The sequence below is a fragment of the Cnephaeus nilssonii genome (genome assembly GCF_951640355.1).
Source record: "Cnephaeus nilssonii genome assembly, chromosome: 16".
Taxonomy (NCBI): Eukaryota; Metazoa; Chordata; class Mammalia; order Chiroptera; family Vespertilionidae; genus Cnephaeus; species Cnephaeus nilssonii.
Genome location: NC_137087.1, coordinates 22,190,943 through 22,212,102, shown reverse-complemented (window position 1 = coordinate 22,212,102; position 21,160 = coordinate 22,190,943). Strand labels below are relative to the sequence as shown.

Below are 21,160 nucleotides of genomic sequence, written 5' to 3'. Positions count from 1 at the left end.
TGAGATCATGTGATACTTGCCTTTCTCTGACTGGCTTATTTCGCTTAGTATAATACTCTCCAGGTCCCTCCATGCTGGAATTAGATAAGAGACTAGAACCATATCAACCATATGTAATATGTAGATCTTGTTTGGATCCTGATTCAAATAAGTCAACTCTAAAAATATTTATGTGGCAATGAGGGAAATTTGGACACTGATTTAATAATGATATTTGATAGTAAGGAATTGTTAATTATTTTAAGTATAATAAAGATATCATGGCTATATTGTTTAAGTCTTTTTAAAAATATATATTTCTTTATTGATTTCAGAAAGGAAGGAAGAGGGAGAGAGAGCTAGAAACATCAATGATGAGAGAGAATCATTGATCGGCTGCCTTCTGCATGCCCCCTACTGGGGATCGAGCCCGTAACCCAGGCATGTGCCCTTGGCCGGAATTGAACCTGAGACCTTCAGTCCACAGGCCGAGGCTCTACCCACTGAGCCAAACTGGCTAGGCCTGTTTAAGCCTTGATATTTTAAAGATACATACTGAAATATCCACAAGAAATTATGTAAGCGGGATTTGCTTCAACATAATCTAGGGAGAGGGAAATGGGTAGAAGTAGAGGTAGAACAAGATTGTCTGTGAGTTAATCATTGTTGAAGCTGGATGATAGGCATATTGTGGCTCATTATACTATTCTTCCTGTCTGAAATTCTCCATAATACAAAGTAAAAAAGGGAGAGAGCAAGTTCATCATATCATATGAGCTCCCGAAATTAGAAAGAAATTAGTTGAAAATTTTCCTTCAGGGTTGTACTTGGTGATACTTTGGAAATGGGAGCATAGTTCAGAATAGAAGCAGTGCGTCTTCAGTACTGGTGGTCAGCATCAGTGCCTGGGGGTCAGGGAGGTGACCCTGTTGCCGTTCAGTCACACCAGAGGCAGTCCTGGGTTCCCAGATGTTCCCAACCTTTTCTGGTTTTACCCAAGCCCTTCCTGAAGATACACCCAGCTGCTTCACCTGGTCTGGCCCCATCCCTTTAACTACCATGGGGGGTGGTGGGGGAGAGTAGGAGGCTTGGAGAGACAAGTGGAAAGCACATTAGTCCTCAGGCGTGGCGCTCCATAAGAAGGCTGTACCTGCTCATTCATGACATGGAAACATGGAAACTCCAGGGAACGTGGAGAAAGTTTTGGTGAATCGCGTGAAGCTATCATAAGCGAAAGCAGTACCACTGATGCCCTGCATGGCTCCTGCGGAAGTGAGGATGGGTTGTGCCCAGGGCAGCTCTCTGGGGGGAGGCTGGTCATGGCCATGGGGAGAGAATGCACTCCATGGCCAGGAAAGAGAAGACATTGAACTGGACCTTCCAGGGACTCGTGTCTTTAGTTCTGCTATGAAGTTACCCAACCCTTGGTGACATCATGTGGAAAATTTCCCTACATGAGGGAGCTGGGAGGGGGACTCATTTCCTGTTTGGGGGTTTTGCCCAGCTTTAGAATTGTCACTGATAAATGGACCTAACTTCACATTTGGATCCTCAGAGGAAGCCCTTTGCAGAAGATGAGGCTAAAGCCTTCTCAGTCTAAACCAGTGCCCAAACATGGGTTAGCAGTACGGAGCCTATGGGAAAAGCCATTTCCAGTAAGAAAGCAGGAAATCCACGGCCTGCTTCACTGGATGATGAGCACAGCGAGGCTGTTCCTGTTTATCACGGAGGGAATAGTGTAGCTCATAAAGAGAAAGCAATGTACTGAGCTGCACGGGTTTGTGCCGCTTAGATGAGCCTGGGGCCTTGCCTCGGAGACCACTGGCATTAGAAGAGTTAATGCTCCTCTGTCACGTATTCTGGAGGACACCCACTTGGTCATTTTGTGTAGGCGCAAATGGAAACCCCAGGTTGTGAGATGGAGACGTCAATCACTCAGCCAAGGAACAGATGGAGCTGGTTAACTCCCCGGCACATGCCTCTCCATGCAGCCTTACAGGGCTGGTGGTTGAAGGTGCCTAATAGGGAGGACATTTGTTATGATAATTCTCAAGGTTAGAGAGTCCAGAGGTTTTGGGTTAAACCACTTGTAAACATCACAAGCCTCACCCCTCTCTGCTTTTTGGTTTTTTCTTAAGGAAACAGTGTCACTTAAGGTTCTTGGGAGAGAAAAAGCTAAATGAAAGCAGTCTTTAGTTAATTTAAACTAAAGGAAGGTATGGAACGCTATGGGGATTAGCTCGCTAAGTCAAAGGAAGCGCAAACAATCAGTTCTCTGGCGAGACATGAATGAAGGTGACCTGGGACCTTAGGTGCCATTGCTCTTGGCACCAGAGCACTGACTATCATGAGGTGATTCTGCTCCAACCCACCTGTCTCTTCCAGTCAAGTTTTCAAATACCCAGGAGAGAGGACCCTGTCTGTTGGCTCTAGCTGTGCCTTGGAAACTGCACCATGGTCACGGGGGTCGGGGCGGGGGAGGGGGGGTTGGTTGTGAGCCAGGAACCACTGCAGTTTGTGCCTGTTAGAGAAACGAGGACTCTCCCATACTGCTCCAGTGATGGGGCCCGCTGAGATTGTAGATAAAGAAAAAGAGTAATGAAGCGTCTCCTGGAAGCTGTGATCCTGGCTGTAGCACGGTTCTCCGACCACCGTTGCTCTGTTCCTCTGGGAGAACTGGCCTCCTCTCCAGTCCTCCTCACCCAGCCCCACTCAGAGGGGCTCCTCTCCCCTTCTCCCTCGGTGGCCACTGCAATGAAACTGCCTCTCGTGGGAGAGAGGAGAGTATCGGGGACATACAGCCAGCCGGCCCACCTTCCACCAGAGTGTCTGGCCCTGAAGCGGACAACCCCATCCCCAGCTCCACGGAAGTTTCTCTCCCATAGGAGTGGGACTAGGTCTTGGTTATCCAGCTCTCTCCTGGGAATGATCCGCCTGAGAAGCAGGCCAGAAGCCGTGCCATGACTGGCTCTGGGTTCCCTGGCCTTCTGGTCCTGATAGGACCTGGCGATGGGCACCAAGTGCTTCTAAAGCAGCAGCCCATTCATTACCGGGTGAAAAACACACAGCATTATGCCCGGGTCTTCACCTCTTTACTGAAAAACAAGGAAGACGAATCAGTCAGAACAAGGGAGAAATGAACAAGTTAAAGACTTCCCATACAACTTTAAGACGACAGAGTTCAGTGGTAAAAAAATGTTAAAATCAAGATTTTTAAACCCAGTGCTACTCATTCCAGTGTTCTGCTCCTGCCTATTTTAACAGGCCTATCTTGTTCATATTTGGCTGGAATTATCATTGTTATCTTTATTGTCATTTTTAATACCCAAGATTTATTAAAAGTGCATTAGTAGGCACTGCAATTAAAACATTTGAACATATTATCTTATTGAACTTCTCAGCAGCCCAGTGAGGTGGGTACAATTGTTATCCTCGTTTTACAGATGAGGAAAATGAGGGTTAGAGAGGTTAACAAACTTGCCCCAGGGTCCTTCTGCTGGTGAGTGACAGAACTTGAATTTATCTGACTGCAGAACATAACCTTTCAAGCACTAAAAATATTACATCAATCCAAAGAAAACTGGCCTGCTTAACATGGAGCTGCAAGATTGAACATCGTGATTCAGTATTGCCACACGTCTTCCCCGGGCTGGAGACAGTGTGGGAAGGCTTTGGAGGACTATATGTTTTGAATCTGTGGTCAGACTTCCAGGCCTTGCGTAAATAGTGGCTAACCCCACCATTAGCCTCTAGTAAACAGACCCTTCAATTCAACTTATCGGTGGCTTGGGAAGACATCAAACTCCATTGGACCGCTCCTGAGAGGATGCTCTGAGCTCTGCCCTGCCCATTAGCGGCTGTAAGTTTGTGCAAACAACCATAAAATTGAGCAGACCCAGGAAAGGACATTGATTTTCAATTGGCACAGTTCACCAGATGCTGTTTGGTCTAAGAACTGCTCGACCTCTACTAGTGATGCCACCTGCCCTTGGCTTTGTAGGGTGTGTTCCCAGCGGGGAAGGCCTCTCTACTAATGTTTGCTGCTGGAACTTGGGCTGAAGGCGTGGCAGGTTCCCCATATGTTGCAGGGGAGAGGCTAGCCATGCCCGGGGTTGGATTCTCTCTCTCTTAGCCAACCTTGGGGCTAAAGCTGACCCCAGGAGATTACAGATGCTCCCACCCCCAACTAATTAAATAGGTGGCCTCCTGCTGCTAAAAGGGAATGAGGGCGGAAAAAAACAGAGGATGCCTGATTTAACTAGGACCTGGGTAAGTAGCTCACCAGCCAGACCCAGAAACCACCGATGCGTGCCTAAACAGTCTCTAATGGGTTAGGGTGGTTCTATGTTTGAGACCTAGAGTTCTGTGTGTGTGGGGGGGGGGGGGTGGGGGGGGGGTTGTGTGGGGGTTTTTTTATTTTAGCAAACTTTGTAGTTTTCAAATCTTGTGGTCCAAAACGTTCGTCATAGAAGCTTTACACGTTATTAAAAATAATATTACCTATTAATGAGTATATCTTACAATCATTTTTATTACCCACCAATCCTTGTGTTAAAACACTGGAATAGCTCTGGCCAGGTAACTCGGTTAGAGCATCTTCCCATACCTCAAAGGGTTGGGGCAGGGGTCCTCAAACTTTTTAAACAGGGGGCCAGTTCACTGTCCCTCAGACCGTTGGAGGGCCGGACTATAGTTTTTAAAAAAACTATGAACAAATTCCTATGCACACTGCACATATGTTATTTTGAAGGAAAAAAACAAAACGGCAAAAACACCCGCATGTGGCCCGCGGGCCGTAGTTTGAGGACGTCTGGGTTGGGGATTCAGTTCCAGATCAGGGCACAGACCTAGGGTCCAGGTTCAATCCCCAGTTAGGGTGCATAGGGGAGGCAACCAATTGATGTTTCTCTCTCTCTCTTCCCTCCCCTAAAACCAATAAAAATATATCCTCGGGTGTATTTTTAAAAAACAACAACATTGGAAGAAAAGTGACTATTAAAAGACACTATTTTTTCTCAGGGACAACCTGAAGATGATTCTACTACCTTAAAAGTGCAAGTGTGCACACAGGTGTGCACACATGAAGAACATGCTTCTAGATTCAAAGCTAAGTGTCCGTCTAAATTCCCAGTGTCCAATCTAGATGGCCGTGCAATTATAAACTTAGATAGAAGCTAAAATCATGGTTTGGATTAAGGAAAGAAAATTTGAGCCCTAACCGGTTTGGCTCAGTGGATAGAGTGTTGGCCTGTGGACTCAAGGGTCCCAGGTTCAATTCTGGTCAAGGGCATGTACCTTGGTTGCGGGCACATCCCCAGTAGGGAGTGTGCAGGAGGCAGCTGATGGATGTTTCTGTCTTATCGATGTTTCTAACTCTCTCTCCCTCTCCCTTCCTCTCTGTAAAAAAATAATAAATTTTTTTTTTTTTTAAAAAAAGGAAAGAAACTTTTAGAGGTTTTTAGGAGTTCAGCCTATAAGTGAGTTATTCGTCCTGTTTTCCATTTTGTTTTTACTACAGATTGTTTAGAAAGAGGACTGAGATGCAAAGAGGAAGACAGCTGCAATAATAGGAAATTAGACAATTAAAATGATACCAAGTTACAGCATAACTTGGCCTTTTTGTCACCAACTTTTGACATTCTAATTAGGGTAAATGATTATGCAAATCTAGTCAGTCACTCATTGCCCCCTTAAGCCAGCGTGGCTGTGACTCTTTAAAGATGCGGATGGCATAATGAAAGCTCTCCTAAAAACTAATTGGGAATTGGAGGACAGCCTCCAAAGATGCCCTAATTTGTGCGCAGCCCAGCACAGCTGTCCTTTTGTCCTGCCTGCCACCAGGACGCCTAGAGTTGCCCATCAAGTGTAATAGAATGTGACACTTGAGGTGTTCTCAAGCCCTGGTCCACAGGACGGGGGGAAGACACAGACTGACACCCCAGGGTCACCTCTTGGGTATACTCAGCTGAGGAAACAGTGTTTCGGGTGGATCCAAACATTGAGCACAGAACACCTGGGTTTGGGAGCATACAGGAAACAAAATTGGTCATGAGTTAATAATGGTGAAACTGCATGATGGATACATGGGAGTTGGGGGAGGGCACATGACGAGGGAGGCCAGAAAGAGTAACTGTAGTATATGCTTTGCTTTTGTTTGAAATTTTCCCATAATATAAAATTTAACTCATAACTACTATTACATTAACTAAGCAAGGAGGCCTCTGAGGTGGTCCTAATGCCGTATTCACCTATGTAAGCAAACCCAAAGCTAAGCCTGAAAGTACCTTCAGGTTAAGAAATCAAAACCTAGCCCTGGCTAGAGCGTCAAAACCAGGGGATAGAGCATCAGCCTGTGGACTGTAGGGTCCTGGGTTTGAGCCCAGTCAAGGGCACATGCCCGGTTGCAGGCTCCATCCCCAGTGCAGGGTGTGTAGGAGGCAGCCAATCAATGATTTTTCTCTCTCAATCATTGATTTTTCTATCTCTTTCTCCCTCTCCCTTCCTGTCTGAAATCAATAAAAATGTATTTTAAAAAGAAATCAAAACCTAATGACAACCAATCACAAACAGCCAACCAGGCTTTCCCAAATAATGCTTAAACTATAGCCACCTAATTTCCTTGCTCAGCTTCCAAGTCTTCTCTGTAAGAGTCTTGCCCCATCTCCTGTCAGTGGAGTGTTCCTAACCACTTCTGGTTTGGCACTGCCCCATCGGAACCGAATTTTGTTCAAATAAACTAATATTTTAAATATGTGTCCGTTTAGCTTTTAACACTACCAAAACATAACATCTGTCATGAGGAGGAAGTTCTTTGTAACAAAAGGCAACTATGGTTAGCCTCTTAAAGGAGGAAGGGTCTTAAAACGAGTAAGTATGCTGTTCAATTCTTATCACACTCACTCCATATCCCACATGCAAACTCGACTCCTCCCGGTTTTCCCTAGCTTGAAATTAAGAGGAAAGACTGAGGAGAAACTAGGAGAGAAATGGGGCCAGGTGAGAGACTGAAGAAGGGAAACTGGCTACGTGGTTGGGGTCCCCAGATAACCTGTCTAGAGGATAATTGAGAGTTGATTATGAATTAATTCTCTGTCATAAAAAAAAAATCCCATTTGACTTAAAAAGAAAAATAACTTAAGTAAAACCTCCTAAATTTAAAAAATAAAGTACCTGGTAGTGAAGGGGCAATTCTCTCATTGCTAATGAGCTCTCCTTGGCAGCCTGAGTGAAGTTAAAGGGAAGACGCAATTGGTGGTTTCAATGCTATAGATGGAGATTTTTTTAAAGATGGGGGCCCCTTGCCCTGGCTGGTTTGACTCAGTGGCTAGAGCATCGGCTGTGGACTGAAGGGTCCAGGGTTCAATTCCGGTCAAGGGCATGTACATAACTTAGTTGCAGGCTCGATCCCGGGCCCTGGTCAGGGTCCATGCAGGAGGCAATCAATGGAGGTGTCCCTCTCACATAGATGTTTCTCTCTCTCTGTCTCTCCCCCTCCCTTCCACTCTTTCTAAAAGTCAATGGGAAAATACCCTCCAGTGAGGATTAACCAAATAATAACAAGGATGGGGGCCCTTTGTCTGCAGGAATCACAGCGCAGGGTAGCTGCAGGCCATGGCGATCACCAGTCCTCCCTGGAGCAGAAAGCTGCTTTTATCCTTGTGTTTTAGGACTACCCATGTCCGCGGTGACCGTAATTAATGAGCTGGTGAAAAGCTGCCCCCGCCGGGCTGTGCCCAGTGATTCCTAGCTTTGTTAGGAGAACCAGTGTGGGCTAATTAATTGGTCTTCAGGTAGTAACTAAATCAAAGGTGTCTTGGGTACCCTGGGAAGCGGAGTCTCCTCTTTCCCGAGAATCAATCAGCTCAAGATTGATGAAGGGCTGCTAAGGTCAGGCTTAGAAACACAAAACCATCTGCCAACTCTCTAGGGCTGGTACCTGCAGTGGAGCAATTTTAGAAGAACAGGTGTTCACTTTTAACTTACCTCTTCTTTTCTTTATGCTGAAATCACGATTTCAGCTAGAAAGAGCCTCCAGTTGGTTGATGATATTGTAACTTAAAATAACCTGGCCCAGAGGTATTGTGATAACCTCATTCGGCTCTTGCACAAAGTCATAGACCACTCATCCCCGGGAACGGCCACTCTAGCCTCTCCAGAAGTATTTGGCAGCAGCAGGAAGCGGCAACTGCAAGGCATTTCCCAGAAAGGTGGTATTGACTAACTATGTGTGTCTTCCCGAAACTCATATGTTGAAGCTACTCTCCAAAGTGATTGTATTTGGAGGTGGGGGTCTTTGGGAGGTGATTAGGTCATGAGGGTGGGGCCTTCAAGAATGGGCGTAGTGCCTTTATAAAAGAGACCCTAAAGATCTCCCTCGGCCCTTCCACCACGTGAGGACAAGAAGACAGTCACCTGTGAACCAGGAATTTGGCTCTCACCAGACACCAAATCTGCCAGGGCCTTGATCTTCGACTTCCAGCCTCCAGAACAGTGAGAAATAAATGCTTGTTGGGTATAAGCCACCTAGTCTATGGCATTTTTGTTATAGCAGCCCAAACAGATGAAGACAGAGAACTCTATGTTAAGGAACACTCTCACTCTGAGGGTGGACAAATCCAGGCTGGTCCACGGTGCAGTCAGCTCGAGAGCCTGCCAAGTCTTTCAGAGCTGACACTTCAATGTTCCAGGTTCCTTGAAGGTATCTTTCGGTTCAGTGGTCTAAGAACATTCAGAAGTCTTTGGTGGTGGTCTGTAAGCACATCTCTATGTTTGTTGATGATGGTTCAATGACTGGAGTTGCCTTTCTTCTATAATCATACATTCAGGATTTATACCAAATCGCCTTCTTTTCAATGAAGGTATTTTTTTGTTCCTGTTAACCATTAATGTCCCCAATTTCCCAAGAATATGGGAAATTCCCCCAAATACTCTTGTGGTAGATAGATTGTATTTCTCCAAAGATAGCTGCCGTTAAATATATCCCATCTCACATGCTCTTGTTACAATGTGACATTAACAATCCTCCATCAAGAGGTGAGATTTGTGTTCCTGCCCCGTGAGCCTGGGCAGACCTTGGTAAATACCTCAACCAGTAGCATGTAGCAGAAGTGAAATCATGTGACTTCCTATTATTGTCATAAATATGCTGGCACTTTGATCTTGGACTTCCCAACCTACAGAACAATGCAAAGTAAGTGTCTGTTCTTTAAGCTCCCAGACTATGGTATTTGCTATAGCAGTCCCAGCTAAGACAGCAACCATTACCACCGCCTATTTTCAAAACTCTTTCATCACCCTCAGTCAGAAACTCTGTCACCATTAAGCAGTAACCCTCCATTCTTCTCTTCCCCCAGCTCTTGGTAACCTCTAATCTACTTTCTGTCTCTGAATTTTTCTATTTTCTAGATATTTCATATAAGTAGAACCATGCAATATTTGTCCTTTTGTGTCTGGCTTATTTTACTTAACATAGTGTTTTCAAGATTCATCCATGTTGTAGCATGTGTCAGGACTTCATTAATTTTCTATGATTAAATGGAAGTCCATTGTATGTATATACCAATTTGGTTTATCCATTCATATGTTGATGGATAATTGGGTTGTTTCCACCTTTTGGTTGTTGTGAATAATACTACTGAACATTAGTGTACAAGTATGTATTTGGGTCACTGTTTTCAACTATTTTGGGTACATACATAAAAATTTAATTACTGGGTCAAGTGGTTAAGATATAGATATATATATATATTTTGGTTGTCAGATAATCTTTAATTGAAACCTTTTCCTTTGTAGTTCTTAACTAGCCAGACATTCCACTGCTCCACTGTTGATATCATCTATGCTGTCATGAGGGTGGCGGCCATCAACATTGCAGCCCACAGAGAGGGCAGTCCCCAAGATCTCTTTAATGGTTCCAGAGAGTTCTCTAGCTAAAGATCGGCACCACATCTGTCGGGCAATGCTGACAATCTCATCAAAAGGGATATTTCCACTGTGCTTCATGTTTTTTTGCTTCTTTCTGTCTCTTGGCAGTCCTTTGAGGGCTTTGATGATCAGGGCAGAGGCAGAAGGCACTACCTCAGTCTGGGCCTGTCTGTTCTGAATGGTCAGTTTCACTGTAACCCTCAGACCCTTCCAATCACCGGTTGCTTGGGCGATGTCCTCACCAACCTTTTTTGGAGACAGGCCCAGGGGGCCGATCTTGGGGGCCAAGGCAGACGTGGCACCCACTTCCCCACTGGTGCACCTCAGGTATACGACTTAGATTTGGTTCGGGTCGAACTTTAGCAGCATGGTGGAGGCAGCTGGCGTCGGATGAACCCAGATTCGGGACGACCGAAGAAAGTTGTACCTGAGCCTCCTCTAAAGATCTTTTTTAAAGGCATAGTTCAAAAGAGTCAAGAGAGTAGTGAGGAGTAGCAATACAATTTTAGAAGCTAAAAACATATGATCCAGTGACTTAGCTGAATTGAGAATCAAATTCCACACTGGCAGTAGGGAAAGAAAAGAATTAATTTAATTTACATGATTGGACCCTCAAAAGACTCAGAAATTGGCAGCACGAGTTACCCCTGAAAGTTGGGGGTGGGTAGTGGTGTGAGAAGATAAGGTGAGGGTGCCGAAAGACCAGGACTGGTTGAAAGTGGTTTAAGAAGTGGTTATAGAATGCCCAGTTTGGGCCAGTATAGAATAACTGGTATCAGACTTAACCGCCTACTGTAAAAAAAAGACACAATGTTTTAAAACTTAAAACCTGGACACAATATGTAAAATTAGTGTTGTAGACACTGAGCAGTGACCAGTCCAGGGCTGTGATCACTGAGAGAGGGGAGGCTGCACATTCACCCAGGCTTTCTCCCAGAGGATGTGTTCTAGGCCAGACATGGGGCCAGGGAGTAGAGCCAGCAGAGAATGGTAACTCACTGGTTAGAAAAAGTGCACATCAGAGTTCAAGGCTGAAAGGTCAGTTGGTATTAAAGGTTGCGGGGCGGCGGGGGGGAGGGTTGCTATAAAAAAGGAACCTAAGAAGGTTGTGTGAAAACTTCCCTCAGGTCTTGGCCAATTCTTTGGCCAAGTGAGAGCAGTGGCTAGGAGACAGTGCTGGGTGCAGATGGCATGCACTTGAGAGATGCACCTGTAAGGAACTGAGAAAGGCAGGATTGGGCAGAAGGAAAAACGGATGCACAATCCAGTTGCAGCTGAGGCCTCAGCCATGCTCTAGAGCTGAGATGATCATTGAGGAAAGAGGCAAAGCCTCCGTATTCCCATGTTAGCCCCTCGGGTGGGGCTTACAGTGGGTAAGGCAGTTCCCTGCAGCTGGACGTAATTCCCGGAGGGGGACACAGCTTTGAGCAGTCAGTGTCAGGTATTTGGACAGCTGGAGGATGGTGCTTTATCCCTAAAAGAAGATTTAGGTTGGGCACCAGAATATCCACTGAAGTTGCATTGGGGATTTCTTTCAAACATTTAAGTAATTAATAATACCAATATTACACAAACTCTTCCAGAGAATAGGAAAAGAGAGATTATTTCTCAACTTATTTTATGAAGCCAATATAAACTTGTCACCAATCTAATGAAGCCATAAGAAAGGAAAATTATAGACCAATATCTCCTATGAACAAAAACTCAAAATTCTAAGCAAAATAGAAACAAATAGAATCCAGCAATATTTTAAAGTAATCAAAATTATCACCAATTAGGATGTACTCCAGGAATAAAAGTTTATTTAACATTACAAAATCAAGGTAATTCACCAAGAGGTCGCAGTTTGATTCCCCATTGGGGCACATGTTGGGGTTTCAGCTCGATCCCAAGTAGGGGCCATGCAGGAGGCAACCAATCAATGATTCTCTCTCATCATTGAGGTTTCTATCTCTCTCTTCCTCTCCCTTCCTCTCTGAAATCAATAAAAATGTATTTAAAAATAAAAAATAAAATCAAGTTAATTCACCCCACTAGCAAAATAAAGGAGAGAATCCATAGATTTATCTCAGCAAACTAAGCATAGAAGGAAAATTCCTTATTCTGATATAAAGTATCTGTAAGAAAGCTATAATTAACATCATATTCAATGGTGAAGTATCAAACATTTTCTCCCAAAGTTAGGAACAACACAAAGATGTTCATTCTCACCATTTTTATTCAAGTATTGTACCAGTGGTCCAAGACAATGCAATAAAGCAAGATAAAGAAGTAAAGGGTAAAAGATTGGAAAGAAAGAAGTAACTAAAGTGTCTGTCAATCATAGATGGCATGCTTGGTATGTAGAAAATTCAAAAGAATCTACAACTATTCAAATTAATAAATTTTTAAAACAATTTTATTGATTTTAGAGAGGAAGGGAGTGATAGAAACATCAATGATGAGGGAGAATCATTGATTGGCTGCCTCCTGCATGCCCCCTACTGGGGCATATGCCCTCACCTGGAATTGAACCAAGACTTCCTGGTTCATAGGTTGATGCTCAACCACTGAGCCATGCCAGCTGGGCTGAATTAATAAATTTTAGAAAGCTCACTGGAAAGAAGTTCAAATATAAAAACCACTTGTACTTATATATTCAGAATTAAAGAAGATGTACTTTTAAAATACTGTTTATGTTAGCAACAAAAACACCCTCAAACCTAGGAATAAATGTAATGAAAGATGTATAAGACTTCTACACTGAACATTATAAAATATTGCTAAGAGAAATTGAAGAAGACAGATATATGGAATGATAATCCATTTTCACTGATTGGAAGACTCACATTTGCTCATTTGTTTTAACTTTATTGAGGTAACATTGGTTTAAGAACCAATATTATATACTAGAGGCCCAGTGCACGAATTCGTGCACCAGTGGGGTCCCTTGGCCTGGCCTGTGGGATCAGGCCGAAACCAGCTCTCCAACATCCCCCGAGGTGTCCCAGATTGCAAGAGGGCGCAGGCCAGGCTGAGGGACCCCACTGGTGCACCATCAGGACCAGGAAGGGACCACAGGAGGGCTCCAGGGCATGTTCGGCCCATCTCGCTCAGTCCCATCTCGCAAGCTAACCTACTGGTCAGAGTGTCTGCCCCTTGGTAGTCAGTGCATGTCATAGGGAGCGGTTGAGCGGCCTTAGCATATCATTAGCATATTAAGCTTTGATTGGTTGAATGGACGACTGGACACTTAGCATATTAGGCTTTTATTATATAGGATTACTCAGCCATAAAGAGATAATCAAATATTGCCTATATCCCACATCTTGTTTATCCATTTATTCGTCAATGGACACAATGTGTTTTTCCCACATATAGGCTATTGTAAATAATGCTGCAATGAACATAGGAATGCATTTATCTTTTCAAATTAATGTTTTTATATTCTTTGGATAAATACCAAGAAGAGGAATTGCTGGACCATATGGTAGTTCTATTTTTAATTTTTAAAGGAACCTCCATACTGTGTTCCATAGTGGCTGCACTAATTTACATTCCCACCAACAGTGTACAAGGGTTCCCTTTTCTCAACCTCTTTGCCAACGCTTGTTGTTTACTAGCATTGTCTTTTTTATAATAGTCATTTTAACAGGTGTGCAGTGATATCTTATAGTTTTGATTTACATTTCCTTAATAATTGGTGATGTTGAACATTTTTTCACATGCCTGTTGGCCATTTATATGTCTTCCATGGAAAAATGTCTATTTAGATCCTTTGCCTAATTTTAAATAAGTTTGTTCAGTTTATTTGTTGTTGTTGAGTTGTATGAGTTCTTTTTATATTTTGGCTATTAGCCCCTTCTCAGAAGTGTAATTTACAGATATCTTCTGCAGTTCAGTTGGTTGACTTTTTGTTTTGTTTATGGTTTCCTTTGCTGTGCAGAAGTTTTTTAATGTGATGTTGTCCCATTTTTGTTTTTGTTTCCCTTGTCTTTGGAGGGAAGTCTGAATATTAAGAAATCAGCTTTCCTCGGGTTGAGCTATAGATTCAATGCAATCTTGCAGGATTTGGAAGACATCATCCTCAAGAGTTGGCCAACTTACATTTCTAGATACGAAGATTGACTATAAAGTTACATTAATTAAGAGAATGTGTTGATATGAAGATAGAGAAGTAGACCAGTAGAACAGAATAGAAAGTCCAGAAGAAGACCCACACAGATAGTTATTTGATTTAAGATACAGGCATTACTGCAATTTAGTGAGGAAAGTGGTTCTTTTCCATACACAGTACTGAGGCAATTTGTTATCGGTATGGAAAAAGAATGAACCTTTATCCTTACACCATATATAAAAATTCATTGAGATAAATCATATATCTTTATATGAAAAGTAAAATAATCCGTTGTCTAAAAGAAAGCATAAGAGAAATCTCAATATTCTTAAGGTTGGAAAAGATTTCTTAAACTGGACCTAAAAAATACTAACTATGGGCCTAGCTGGTGTTTCTAAGTTGTTAGAGCCTTGGCCTTTGCACTGAAAGGTCATTGGTTCGTTTCCCAGTCAAGGGCATGTACCTGGGTTGTAGGTTCAATCCCTGGCCCTGGCTGGGGTGCGTGCAGGAGGCAACCAGTCTATGTGTCTCTCTCACATTTATGTTTCTCTATCCCCCTCCCTAATTCTCTTCCAATCTCTCTAAAAATTAATGGAAAAAATATCCTTGGGTGAGGATTAACACACAAAAAAATAATATGAAAGATAAAGTTGATAAATTAGGCTTTATTAAAATAATTTCTGTCAACAAAAGACATAATTAAGAAAGTGAATAGCCCTAGCTGGTTTGGTTCAGTGGATGGAGCGTTGGCCTGCAGACTGAAGGGTCCCGGGTTCGATTCCAGTCAAGGGCACATGCCTGGGTTGTGGGCTTGATCCCCCAGTAGGGGGCGTGCAGGAGGCAGCCATCAATGATTCTCTTTCATCATTGATGTTTCTATCTCTCCCTCTCCCTTCCTCTCTGAAATCAATTTAAAAAATATATTTTTTAAAGTGAATAAACATGCCTACTCTGGGAGAATATATTTGTAATACATACATCTGACAAAAGATTCATGTCCAAAATATATTTTAAAAAACCCTTACAAATCAATAAAAAACACAACCCAATTACAAAGTGGACAAAAACTTAGGCACCTTTACAGAAGATCTCCCAAGGTCCAATAAGCCTGTGAAGAGGTATTCCACACCAGGTCTCACTGGGATGTACAATTTAAAACTACAGTGGCTTGTCACTACACACTCCCCCCAGATGGCTAAAATTTAAAAGACTGATACTGTCCAGGATAGTGAGGATGTGGAGCAAGAACTTCCACACATTACTGAGGGAAGTGTAAATTCATTCAACTATATAGGAAAACCATTTGATAGTATCTCTTAAAGTTAGACATGTGCTAAAGTTCACTTAGCAGTTACACTTCTACATATGCTATCCAAGGTAAATTAATGTCTATGTCTACCAAAAGACATATAAGAATGTTCACATCAGTTTTCATAAACAACCTCAGTGATCATCAACTGGAGAAGGCATAAACAAATTGTAGCATAATTATACAGTAGACTATTGTATAGAGAGAGAGAAAAAAAAAAGAAAGAACTTAACAGCAGGTATAAATCTCAAAAATGTTAGGATGAATGAATGAAGCCAAACACTATCTACTGTGTGATTCCATTTATAAAAATCCAAGAATAGGAAACTAATTGAGGGTGATAGAAGTCACAGAATAATGGTTCCCTTATGGAAGGAGGGATAGGAAGTTGTGTTTGTTTTTTACTGAGAAGGGAATGAAGGTGCCTGCTGGGGTGATGGAAATATTCTTTGTCTTTATCTAGATGGTAGATATACATTGTATACACATGTTAAAATATATGTGTGCCAAATTTCACACACTGGGCAATTCCCTCGCCCTGCTCTGGGAAAATCAGGAGATTTTTTTCTTTGGAGAATATGAAGCAGAAGATCTCTGGACTCAGGAGCACCAAGCACATAGGAGGGAGGGATATGCCAAAAACTGGGGGATTAAATAAACCTATGCATGCCAAAAGCTGGCTTACCCCACCCCAGGTTCTTTTCCTCACTTGGCTCCCCGAACTAAAAACTTACTCATGTCTCATTAGCCCGAGTTGTATCACATGATTAATCCTAATCCAATGAGCAGGCGAGGGAATGTGCAGGATGGGGGGTTCCAAAAAAATCAGGACAACCTTGAAGTTTGTCGTCACCATCATCCTTATCATCCTCATCACACATTTACCGTATATGCTCATGCCGTACAGACTTGACTGTACCACCTAATAGACCAAAATTACACAAACATTCCTGCATCCATTATTCTGAGCAGCTTCTCCAACCATCAGATCCTAGGTCAGCTCACGGAGCAGCCACTGCAGGGACCACAGGCCTCCAGCCACCTCCTCGGAACCTGTCCAGGCTCCCGGGAGGTCCGTTCTGACTTGGCTAAGCCCGCGGAGCGCCGTGCCACTTCGGCTTCCTCGGTGGGAGTTGGGCACTGCCTCCCTCCTTCACCACTCACAATGAGAACCTCCCGGTCCAGGGTGCTAGGAGGATGGTGTTCAGATGCTGCAAACTCCAAACAAATATAACAACAGCAAAATCATGAAATGGCTTCCATTTGAGCTAAAAATCGAAAACCATTTTCCTGTTCTTTAACTCTCCTTGCGTTTACCCGATGCCCCTTTGACTGAAAGTCACTGCGTCTTACAGTCTAGTTTCATTTTCTGCTCCCCCAGCACAAAGCTGTGAAGCCTCTTACTGTGGTCCAATGCAGAGGGTGTGCCTGGTCTCTGAGAGTTCACCACCTCCCTCTCACCTGAAGCTCTCTGGCACCAAGGACTGCTCTAAGTCCCATCCCATCAATCAATGGTCTCTGCTTAGCAAAGATTCAGGAGAGCAGTTTGCATGTGTGTAAAAAGAAAGTAGGACTGAGCAATCTTCCCCTTGAACAGACTCTCACTACAGTGCTACACACTGTTTGATACAGGGATCAATTCCCGTGGGAAAAGATTTACAATATTAATGTGAAGTGAATGACTAACGCTACTAAGCCAACTCCCTCATATTGCATAAAATAAAGTTTGTTTTAGCTCCCCTAAAAATCAGTGTTTCTTATTCTTGCAGGTCTCAGCAGCCCAACTTGTTCTGCATATGGTTGCATGTTTAATTAGTGATCCTTCTGTAAGTGTCTGCAATTAGCACCATGATGATTAATAAAATAACTCCTTTAAAGCTCCATTTAGCTAGCAGAACTGCACAATCAGGTATAATTAATTCATCATTAATAAATCATGGCTGATTAACTAATCTGTTTATTACCAACACATTACTGAACAGCTCCCACCTGAGCACAGCTAATTTTTCTATGCCGAACAGCACTGGAAGCAAACAGAAAACTCCAGCTCCTCCAAAACTGCACTGAGCAGCAGGTATACTGGTACAGTCAGGGAGGTTTTGAGAGAATGCACATTTAAAAGTTATTGAGCTGCATAGACAATTGTTGCTTGGGAGAAAACACTGGCTAAATCTGGAGGCCTGGACACCAGTGGTTCTCCAACTTAAGCACACACCAGAACCATCTGAGTTTATTAAAAACCAGGTTTCTGATCCCTGCCTCCAGAACTTCTGATTCAGTAAGGGGCGGGGAGGGGGCTGAGAATTTGCTTTTCTAACAAGCCCCCACCTGGTGGTATGGAAGCTGCTTGTCTGGGGACCACACTTAGAGAACCACAGTTCTACCCTTTCTCATACACGGGGAATGACTCCCAAGTTCCTTCTGTATTTTTTAATAGTTAAAAAACAATGAAAATATCTTTCAATATTATTTCTCTGGCCTTGTGTTTACACGCTACCTCTTCAACTAGATTATTGAAGAATTACTTTCTTTTATTTCTCTCTCTGCCACCACAGAACCTAACACAGAACCTAGATGTAGAAACTACAGACAACACCCAGACATGCCTGTGCTTCATCCCGGAATCGTTGTTCGTGCCCCAGTCTTTCTAAGCCTCGGCCCTCAGTGCTCCCCTGACTGCCATAGTTCTCAGTGTCTCTGCCACGCCTAGGCCCTAATCACTGGCCAGTGCAAGTGCTCATTGTCTTTTCATGAAAGGATGGGCCTGGCCTCCCCACTTAGAGTCCCTTGAGAGCGCGGTAAGCTCCTCTCCAATCTCCTTTGCAGCCTGTTCCCCGGCTCTCCACCTGCCAGCTTCCAGCGCGGTGTCTTATGCACGGGAGACAGCCAAGTACAGTTTGCCAGTCATGTCAGATTGCTGACCAGCGGGTCTGCCCCACAGGCTGTGAATTCGGATCCTAACTGGGCACCTAACTTTCAGAACACATGGGAGTGACAGCAACTTGAATAGAACCTGGAAAGTAGTAGTCTGCCCTCTGAGAGTTAACGTATTTTTAAAAAATCAGAGAAGAGAAAAACAAGGCCAACTAAAAGCAGTGGTTCTCGACCAGGGTGGTCACTTTTGCCCCCTGCCCCCACCTCAGGAGTATTTGGCAATTTCTGACGACATTAAAGGAATGGGATGGCTTGACTGTATTCTGGTCAAAGTGGAAAGACAGGGCTGGCCAGCAGTGGAGGCCCTGGGGAAGGTTACTCAGAGAGATAAGAGGGCCCAGCCAGGTCGGACCTGAGAGAGAGGCTGACCTGTGCTGAGGCAGGTTACATACGGTGGACTCACATCTCACACGAGGGCAGGCTAAAGTCACCGCGTCTTACAAAAATACTGTAAAAAATGTGTGAGACAACCAGGGAAGTAGAAATATTAACTGGATACTCAATAATATTAAGTCATTGGTTGCTAATTTTTCAACGTTGTAATAGTTTTCCATTGCTGCCCAGCAATCACCACCCACTCTGTGGCTTAAAACCACACATTTCACATGGGTTTCTGTGGGTCGGGAGACCGGGCCTGGCTTAGCGGGTCCTCTGCAAGGCTGCAGTCAGGTGTCAGGGTGGGCTGGGGTCTCAGTCTCATGTGAACACTCAGCTGAGGGGAAGCGCTGCTTCCAAGCTCACTCGGGTGTTTGGTGGGATTCAGTTCCTGGCTATCGCAGGGCTGAGGGCCTCGTCTTCATGCTGGCTATCGACCAGAGGCTGCCCTAAGCTCCCAAAGGCTACCTGCAGTTGCTTCGAGAGTTCCCCAGCGTGGGACCTCGCTTCTTCAGAGCCAGCAAGGGAGAAGGAGATGCCAACAAGACCGGTGCTACAGTCTTATGTAACACTAGAGGTCTGGTGCATGAATTCGTGCACCAGTGGGGTCCCTCGGCCTGGCCTGTGCCCTCTTGCAATCCAGGACCCATTGGGGGATGTCGGAGAGCCAGTTTTGGCCTGATCCCCACAGGCCAGGCCGAGGGACCCCACTGGTGCACAAATCCGTGCACTGGGCCTCTAGTGTGCATATAAGATCTTTGGTTCATCTCTTCCAGCCCTCCCCGCTTCCCTCTGAGATTCATTAGTCTGTTCCGTGTTTCCATGCTTGTGTGTCGAGCATCTTCCCCCTGGTGGTTAGTGCACATCATAGCTACCAGCCGGTCGCTTAGGCTTTTATATATATATAGATAATCATGTCCATATAATCACATGTGCCCCATCATCTTTGTTGTACTTGATTGGTTACAAGCACTTGAGGAGGCAGGAATCAGGGGGTCACCTTAAGAGTCTGTCTTCCATAGAGGTGAACTGGTATTGAGGCTACTATTTTTTTAAGAGCCCTTATATTTTAGAGCTAAATACTAAAATATTTGCAATGAAAAAAACTTAAGATATCTGAGTGAGATTTGCTTTGGAATAATCCAGGGGGCCGGGGAAGTGGGTTGAGATATAAGTAATTGGCCATGAGTTGAAAATTGTTGAATCTGGTAGGTTCATGGGAGCTCATTATATGAGGTTCTCTACTTCGATGTATGCTTGAAATTTTCATAATAAAATTAAAGAGATAGCATGCATATTAGTTATCTGTTGCTGCAAAATTAATCACCTCACAACTTAGTGACTTAAAACAACAAACATTTATTTTCTCGGTTCCTGTGGGTCAGGGTTCTGACACAGCTTAGCTGGGTGCCTCCGACACAGGGTCTCACAAGGCTGCCGTCCAGGCGTCAGCAGGACTGCGGGCACCTGAGGCCTGATGAGCTGGGGATCTGCTTCCAAGCTCATTCATGTGGCTGTTGGGCAGGCACCTCAGATCCTTCCCACAGAGCAAGTGATGAGAGAAGGAAAGAGAAAAAGACACACACCGAAGTCGACAAGAACAGAAGATAGTCTTTTATACCTAATCTCAGAAGGGACATACCATTCCGAATATCCTGTTGGTCACACAGACCAACCCTGGTGCAGTGTGGGAAGGGGTGGCACAGCGGAAGGTGCGGGTCATTGAGAGCATTTTGGAGTCAGGCTACCGTGGTGTGTGAGGCAAAAATTGGGTGCTGTCAAAAGCATCCTTGAAAGTCCTTTAAATAACCCATTAAACATAGTGGACAGTTATACCAGTGTTTCTCCAGTGCTGGAATGCATCGCTGTTTTCTTGAGTGCTAGATAAAAGTGTGGTCTTGAACTAGGGATCATGGTTGTTCCAAAAGTAAAAGTTTCCTGCCTTTTTTTAAAAGATATTTTTTGGTTTTTTTCCTTTTTTGTTTCATAAATAAATATATTTAAACACTATAATCACATTTGGCCCTGCCTTGAGCATATTAAGTTAAATTCAAGTAAATGAAGTGCAGTATGAGGGCATTCTAATGCATTGTGAAAGGGGAAAGCTGATCATAACTTAATGGCATCTGCCTTTTAGGTCCATTTTGCTGACTCCTTGTTTTAGCTCCACAGTCACCAAGCAGCTTTCTGATTATAATTTGGCTTCCCAAACAGAAATGCACATGGGGAGAAAATGCTCCACTCTAAAGCATTCTGTGGTTACATTTCTCATTGTAAAATTAAGAATTGGTATTCTACAAAAAAAAAAAAAAAGAAAAGAAAAAAAACCCTAGCCAGTTTGGCTCAGTGGATAGAGCGTTGCCCACAGACTGAAGTGTCCCGGGTTCGATTCAGATCAAGGGCATGTACCTTGGTTGCAGGCCCTGGTCAGAGTGCGTGCGGGAGGCAACCAATCAATGTGTCTCTCTCACATCGATGTTTCTCTCTTTCTGTCTCTCCCCCTATCTTCCCCTCTCTCTAAAAATCAATGGAAAAATGTCCTC

General features: G+C 43.8%; 1 pseudogene across 1 annotated transcript; it reads right to left on the bottom strand.

Annotated features, from left to right (window-relative positions):
- Positions 1–9,774: 9,774 nt before the first annotated feature.
- On the bottom strand, positions 9,775–10,272 carry LOC307112980 (large ribosomal subunit protein uL11-like; annotated as a pseudogene). The gene has a single exon. The product of its transcript is annotated as a large ribosomal subunit protein uL11-like (transcript).
- Between the last annotated feature and the right edge of the window lie 10,888 nt (positions 10,273–21,160).